The following is an 8,876-nucleotide window of genomic DNA, read 5'->3' as shown; positions in this document are numbered from 1 at the left end:
CATCGAAATACCATAATTCAAAATTTGAGAGTGGGAGCAAATAGCTTAACTCAAGATTTTGATCTTATTCAACTTTATTCTAGTACGGCATACGTTTTGCCGCTAGCAAACTCTTTATCGTAATAATGTATCAATGGTGTACTTCAGATCCACTTTCTCCTTGTCGTAAATATGCATGATATATTTGCCACTGGAGCACGGGAGCAATCAATTTATCAGTTTCATATATATATAGGGATGCATAATCATTAATTCGCAACTGATAATTTATACATCCGAGCAACTAAACGGCCGCACCCAATTTTAGCAAAGATATACTGTCGGACGGGAGAGAGATGTGAATATTTCCATACCCAAATCAATCCTTTTGTTTTGAAAAAGATTTAAGGGTATACATTAATACGACAGCAACCCAACGACCCATATAATTCAAAACACTAAGGGTCAATATACAGATTTTTGTTATAGCTAGAAGCCTATAAAGAATAAAAAGCCCAATCCTGCAAAATGAATAAATAATACGGAGTCAGTGAGTTTTTAGAAAAGTGTTTGGTTGCAAAATTTCACGTGCTCTTTGTTAATTTCGATATAAGCGAAACGCTTCATTGTAAAGTAACGGTAGAATAAATAATGATTATGGATGACGGACGTCAAGTGGCATACTAAATGAATATTCAGAACAAAAAAATCAAATGGAAATATAATATGAAAATTAACCCTGCTTTAGTACTATAGATCGAGAAACAGATTTCTAACGTGTAATACTTTTGTTTTTAAAAGAGGGACGAAAGATACCAAAGGGACAGTCAAACTCATAAATCTAAAACAAACTGACAACGCCATGGCTAAAAAATGAAAAAGATACCGGAGGGACTATTTAAATAGTCTGTAATTCCACGGTTTGTATGTTTCACACCCGGGTTTCACAATTTTGACGAACACAATAGTAAAACTAACTAAATTTTTATCTCGTCCAGATACTGGTTCATTATAATTAAGAAGATGCGATATGAGTGCTATCGAGGCAACTACCCAACAAAGTCACAGTGTAAATACATTTGTCTTACACACCGTTGCACTGCCTTTGACAAATTAGCGGGGACATATAACGTTATTTTCGGAAAACGTCTTAATTTTTGGCGCAATTTGTGAGGCTTACGGGAGGGATTGAGTAAACAATATTATATTTCTCAATTTTCTCAAAAACGAGTATGGTGAAAAATATTTTTCAAAACGTTATGACATTCCATTCTTTTCAAAGAATAACATATTTTACTGAGGCCATATCGACACCGTTAGAAATATTTAAAAAAATCAAAAAAGTGCAATTCAAATGTTCATTTCTTGTCGTTGTTTGGGTTCACCATGACGTTTTTGGCTTTATTTGAGTAAGAATTAATGCTTTAAATGGTAAAGTTAGATTTTTCTTACTATCTTAAATTATTTAGCTTCAATTTGAGCCCAATTATATAAGTTAATGTTGATTAAAAAATCATAATTATTTTTTTAAATAAAAAACGTTTTTTACTCCAAAATTGCAAAAATGTTCAATTTTTAGCAGCTTTTTTTGTAACAATTTGTAACAACGAAATCGACAACATATATTTTTTTGGGCCAAATTTTATTCTCTGTCAACTGAAGAATGAAATATCTTAAAGGGAAAAAATTCTCACCGTCAGAAATAAATTGTTGGATATGCCCTTAAGCAATATAAACAATATAACAACAATGAAACAAAAAAAAATTGCAAAATAACTATCACATGTTTGCTGGGTATGTCCCGACCAATTCCCTGATAACTAAAAAATTACGCAATTTCCACCAAATTGAATTACAACAATTGTTTCTAAATGTATTTAAATTATTCATTATGAAATTATTGTTCAATCTTTAAAAAACAATTCGCATGACCCACATAAATACATTTTCAGCATTGGTATAATTGTCTTTGTTAATTTTTATATATACATTTTTCATTTAAATTTCCCTGACAATATAGAAAGTATCAAGGATACAATTATAACAAGTGGTAGCTTTGGCAAAGGACTTGAGATGCGAGGCAGCGACATAGATATAATGATCGTATTATATAAAGATATTGAAGTTTGTAAAGATAAAATATCACGCTTTAATCCCAAAATAACATATTTTTTTATGGAAAGTGACAATGTTAAACCTTGCTATACTTTGCTAAATCTAGAATATAGCAGATATCAGGATGTTATTTACTACTGTTATGAGCATAATGGTTAACAATATTATTCTATTGCATTGCATTTACAAAGATATTTGCATGCATGTGATACCTTAACGGTTACAATTCATGGTTCGTTTATATCAATCAAAAATGGAATTGGTGACAATGCCATTAGTTTACATTGTAAAACGTGGATTTCACCCGCATTACAGTGGATAACAAGATCAAGTAACCCATGGCCGAGTCATAATGATAAACAGAGCATTATAAAACACGGAGTACTTTTTGTACCGATCGGAGTAATGAAATCACCAACACAAGATATGGAATGGCGAGTATCTTTTTCAGTGGGGGAAACATTTCTTATTAATTCCTTTACACACACTCAATTATTGTTTTATGCTCTCTTAAAAATTATATTGAAAGATGTAATAGCGATTCATTCCGAATGTAAAGATTTACTCTGTTCTTATTTCCTAAAAACAATTATGTTTTTGTTATAAGAAGAACTGCCACCTTCCGTATGTTAACCTCATGATATGATACCCTTTTTATGCGATGTTTCAGTAGGCTGATTTATTGTGTTGAACACACAGTTTGTTTGCATTACTTCATTCCAGAGAATAACATGTTTGAGAACAAAAAAGAGGGTCGTGGTCGTGAAATACTTTTAGAAAAACTATATACGTTGCATAGCTATGCATGCTATGGATGGAGTTGTGTCTTATTTTCAGATCAAATATATATAACTTTCATGTATTAATGTCGAATCTCCACATCGAACCACATACTCTATGTTTTGGTGACACTGAAAAAGTATTAAAATCAAAAACTACGTGTTTGGCATATTCTACCCTCAAAACTAGTACAACAAGCAAAGACTCGACAGTCAAGAATATGATGCTTCTTACCAGTTGATTTGCATGTGAGGAACAATTTGATTCGATACTGAGGTCTAATGGTACATAACTAAATTATCGATATTTGTTTGTTTATAATAATAAAAATGGTTATGTTATTTTTGAAGAAAGAGATGACCTCAGTAACACAATACAGCGTGACGAACTATAAATAGGATTGATCAGACTTTAAAACCTAAAATTTACTACCTGATATTGCGTGTATGTTATTGTGGTTTTAACGGAAAACGAATGAAGATTTGTTTTCGGGAAACACATTACACACTTAATATATCCCTCAACAGACTAAAAACATGGCAGGTAAATACATAATTCTGAAGGTTTTCTTCTTATACATCCTTACAAGTAGCTTGAGAAAGGTTCAAATTTATGATAGCATTATCACATATACGATAGAGATATGCAAACAAGAATGCAAAATATGATACGAAATGAGAATACCATGGAAGAAAAGGAAAGATTATAAACAAACAAGCTGTCTACAAACCGCAACTTAGAATTTAAGAAAACAAATGAGTAAGCAGCACGGAAATATGAGCACACTGCACATAAAATCAAGTTTGCTTAATTTATCATTATCCTTAAACATGGTGAAGTGGCATCTTCTTTGCATAATAAGACTAAACGTACAGCACATTATTATGTGTAGTGAAATAAAGTTGCATATGTACAGACAGTGGAATACGATTTAAATTATCATGTGAATGAAAAATCACATGACGTAGGACATAGAATATCAAATAGTCAATACAGGAATATACCAACATGACCAAGCGTGTGATAATCAATCTTTCCCTCATTTTTTGTTTCATTTTAAGGCAGTTAATGTCAAATTTGATACGCTAGATGAGCGGTCCGTTTTAAGTAACTAAGATAATTTCCTTTATTAAATCCATGAATAATATTATGAGTCTTTTGTAGACGAAACGCTCGTCCTGGCGTATATACTTAATTTAGTCCTGGTATCTATGATGATTTTATTTGCTAAGGCTTATTTTCTATTTTTTTTTTCTCTCTTTCCTTTACTTGGCAATATAATCCGTAATGCGAGGGGCAGAAAGTTGAACATCTATCGAAATCATGTAAAAAAAATCATCTCTTCTTAAATTTAACTGACGCCATCAAGAGTTAATAAACCATTGTGAAATATCCGTTTCATATATGATATTGGATATGCTTCTTATGTCGTAATTACAATCCGTTTCCTTTTCTCGAATGTAACCTACTGCATTAGACTGATTACTGTGTTTGTAATAATATGAGTAACACGACGGATCCGCATGTGGAGCAGAATCTTAGATTTCAGTTTTCAATGTTGAGTTTTGTTATCTAATATTTGTCTTTTTTAATATCTAGACAAAGCGTTGTCAGTTTATTTTCGATCTCCCTCTGTTATCAAACTTTCTATTATTGATTGGAGTTCTGGTTGAAAAATAAGAAATAGTTAGAAGAGCTACAAATGATTACGACAACAGCAAAGCAAGTGAAGTGTCGTAACAGTTGCCTGATTTTGTCATACGTTTAAGCGAAGATTATCCACGTTTACACAAATTCATCTGTTGGACAAATACTTCATTCTTGTGCTGATTATTTAAAATGATTGCAAAACCGTTACAATTTTACATAATTATTATGAATTTTGAAATAAAATAAATTGATAAAAAAATTAGAAGAAAAAATAAGTAAACCAATCACAGTGTAAAAACATACATAGAAAATGGTGATAACTATCACTGATAATTGTAGGAAATAGAGATATATCACTGAAATGCAATACGAAAGTGTGCAAATAAAGGTTAATAAGTGATTGTAAATGGAAAGTTTTGAAGAGAAGAATGAGCAAAACCTTAAAGCTATAAATAGTAAATTAAACAGACAACACATTGTACTGGTTATATTCGGAAAGTAAACCTGATTACGTACACTAAAATATACGACCACATGACATAAGAATAAGAGCAGACTATGTCGTTAAAAAGGTATTACACTGTAAAATATTCTTTCACAATTATACACAAAGAACAATGTCCCGAAGTAGTGCATGACTGATAAGCAAAAAATATGTTCAGGATGATTATTTCTGTTTTATCAATGTATCATAATTAGGAATCTTTAATTAAGTCCTAATTCCAGTCTCTTCTTTCAAGTAGCACTCCGTCACTAATCTTCCTTTTTTTATTAATAACTTACTGATCAATACCTGGAGGTGGAAGTGAACACCATTATAAAATTTTTAAACGGTTCATAGTATATATTTATAAATGACGGGCACGGTATCAGCCATTTTAGAAAAAAGAGGAGAGTAGGTGTGGTTTTGAAACCATAAATCGTTTACATAATTACATAAAATCTAACATGGAACACCACCCGGATCCTGCAGTGTCCTTTAACAATATATTGAATATTAGATAACTGAAACACGAAAGTAAAATTTTCATAAATATTTAGTCTACATGAAATATATGTCAATACTTTCTGTGTAAATGAACAGAGATCAAGGACAAACTTATGTTGATCATAGGCGGACCAAGGGGATGTGTGGGACGCCCCCTTTTTTTGTGGGAAAATTGATTATATAGGTAATCACTGAAGCATGACTGGAGCTTCCCCCTTAAAACAGTCAGTGCCCTCCCTTTTTAATGAGGTTCTAGATCTTCCACTGTTGATTCTTACTTTGCAGTTGCATTATAAACAGCAAGATAGGTTATATACTGTGTTCTGGTGTTTACGTAACTTACATATCACTTTTTAATGTGTATGAAAACATAAGGTAGTCTATAAGTTTTTAAATTAGAAATTACCTGGTGAATTTATAAAAGACAGCACGATAAACTATTAATAGTACTGATCAGGCTATCAAATAAATATGAATACTATACCTGTTATTTATACTATTAAACGAGAAGACCTCATTGTTGGTGTCACTTCTCTTCCTTCCACAATAAATCAATCATCATGCCTCTGTGTCCTATATGTAACATGCATAGTGGCATTTGTCATCCATTCTTATGATTATTCAAATTGAGTTATTTTGGGAGAAAAACGACAAAAAAGGAGGCCGGAAAGGATTCCGTCATCAGACTGACTTTTAGTCATAGATCAGACTTCCTGTTTGAAACATGCACAAATACAACCAATCGTATAATAGATAACAAAAAAGAAAAATAGATACACCAATCAGAGCGTTCTCCATATCATGGTGTTTAGATCGCAAGAACCACAACTGTTATACCTCCTAAGAGAGGACAATTATTTTTCGCGTTTATCTACATGTAAACTACGATTATACTTCTTAAAGATATAGAGAATCTCTGTATTCTGTCTACTGTTGTTTTTTTTTAATGTTTACTATTCATGGTGTCATACCAGTTGCATTGATATTAAAATAAGTAAAACATGTGACACAAGTACAACCAATCGTAGAGCGTTCTCCTTATCATGGTGTTTAGATCGCAAAAATCACAACTATTATATCTCTTAGAGGACAAACATTTTTCGCGTTTATCTACATGTAAACTACGATAATACTACTTTAATATATAGAGATTCTCTGTATTCTTTCTATATATAGTTTATTGTTAAAAGGGAAAATAGTGATTTGGCAAAAAAGAAAGTAAGGTAGAGATTAGAGGGAGACATGACCTTTTTCGGGGCGTCGGGATCGGGTGTTTTAAGCTCAGAGTTTGTGGATTGGTCCTTACTGGATCCGGGAATATATTTTTCGATTTTGGGATATGAATTTCTTTATATTCTGCATCTCGGGATTTTATGGGTTTAAATCCGGGATTTCGGGGTAAGGACCCCTCCGATCGACAACCCCTCAAATTAGCCTTCGTCGGTATTAGTCATTTATACATGATTCAAATCCTACCATTTGCATGTTAATAAGGCTCTAAAAAAAGCGCTGATGGATTGTCGTAGAAGCGTATTTTTTAGACTAATAATGGTCTATATATAAGCAGTTACATTTATTTCATATTTGAACAGGTGCAAATTTTTAATTTGATTTGACTTTAACCAAAAGAAGCATTGTAGCAAAGGAGAGGAATAATTGTGGTCGTAGGCCAGAAACACGAATATAATTGAATTTAACAGAAGGGAAACAAATATCGGACTTTGGAAAAAGGAATATACCTTTTATGTAATTCTCAATACATAATATCTTTTACAAAAAAATCATCCTACAACAGTTCAAAAGCTGTATATGACCGCGATTTCGTGTTCTAGTTATCATTTTTAAAGGAAAACGAAAGAAGATTTTTTTCGGTAAAACCTGATTTGCACCGTAATAACCTAAACAGGCTTACTCACACCACATCTTCCTATATCCATTTACAAGATGGCAGGTAAATAATAACAATAAATAACTTTAATATATCTTCTTAAGCAGCCTTACACGTGCAATAAAATTGTTTTTAATTGATAAAAGCATAATTTACATTTCACATAGATAATAATTAAAAATCACTGCACCATAACATAATCATTAAATGTATGTGCAATAGAGGCCGAATATACCAAATGGGTATTCAAACTCAATTTGCAAACGAACTAACAAAACCATGACTAAACAAGATCTATCTTTAAAAAAGATATCCGACATATTTAAATTTGAGTATATGCTTAAAACTATTCTTTCGATTTAGCATTTCAATAACGTTTTCTCTGTTTGTGTTCAGTATTCTCAGTCCTCGTATCTTCCTGTTTACATTCACCAAAACCCCGCGGAAATCTCACATGCGTAGGTGCGTTCTAAAAGTAATGTACGTTCGTAGAACAACGTTTAAGTTGCAAATTATATAATTGTCCCGAATAAACAGCTGTCATGGATGCAAAGAGCTATTGGAGAAACAATTATTTAAAAAAAATATAAATCTTTGTAAGATCTAGTTCAAATATTTATAGTTTTTCACTTGCTTTCCATCACGATGAAATAAACGAGACGTTTTGTCAAACACAACCAAATCACCCAACATGACAGCATTTTGTCGAATCACAGAAAGGATTTTCGAGCTTGCGTATTCTATTGCCATAGTTAAGCGTCCTTAAGTTCAAAGGGCACAAACCGAAACTATACCGACTACGTCGGAAAAAGAACCGAAATTAATCAAAAGGCAAACCACAACATGGAAAATTCAAAACTATTTGACCAACACAAAAATGTGAGAAAACTGAAACGAAAATATAAAGCTTGTGTATTTGAAGGCTGTCCGTAGAGAAGTCTATACTTTGCATATATAAATGTAGGAATCAAATCTATGGCGGGTTCCAAATCTATGGCAGATTCCTAATCTATGTCAAATGTGACGTTACAAAAGCCACACAACTCAAATCTATCGCAGATTTTTCTTTTCCCCAAATCTATGGCAGATCTTTGAAATGCGTCACAATTGAATAACGCCATATTACATCGTCGTCCCTGCAAATGTTGGCGGAACCCATAGATTTGAACACCATTCCAGATATAGGCATTTCCCTAGACAACAATTTGCGGATAGTCTCAAGGAAGATGTGACCTATTACTAGTCTCCGGAAAGCAGACGAAATGTGCTGTACCGGCTAAAGCCTGCGATAAACAACGGGACCGCTATTTTATCGAAATCCTAAAGAAAGGAGTTACAGAAAACATTTAACTGTCTACGGCTGGCAAAGTTTATAAATTGAAAGATAAAAAAACGGATATCAATTTGATTTTAATAAATCGTCATTAAATTAAAAAAAAGATGCATTAACGAAGAAATAAATATTACATGTACTTG

Source organism: Mytilus galloprovincialis, chromosome 5 (assembly GCF_965363235.1).
Source record: "Mytilus galloprovincialis chromosome 5, xbMytGall1.hap1.1, whole genome shotgun sequence".
NCBI classification, from domain to species: domain Eukaryota; kingdom Metazoa; phylum Mollusca; class Bivalvia; order Mytilida; family Mytilidae; genus Mytilus; species Mytilus galloprovincialis.
The sequence above is the reverse complement of the archived record's forward strand: the minus strand, read 5'-3'. Positions refer to the sequence as shown.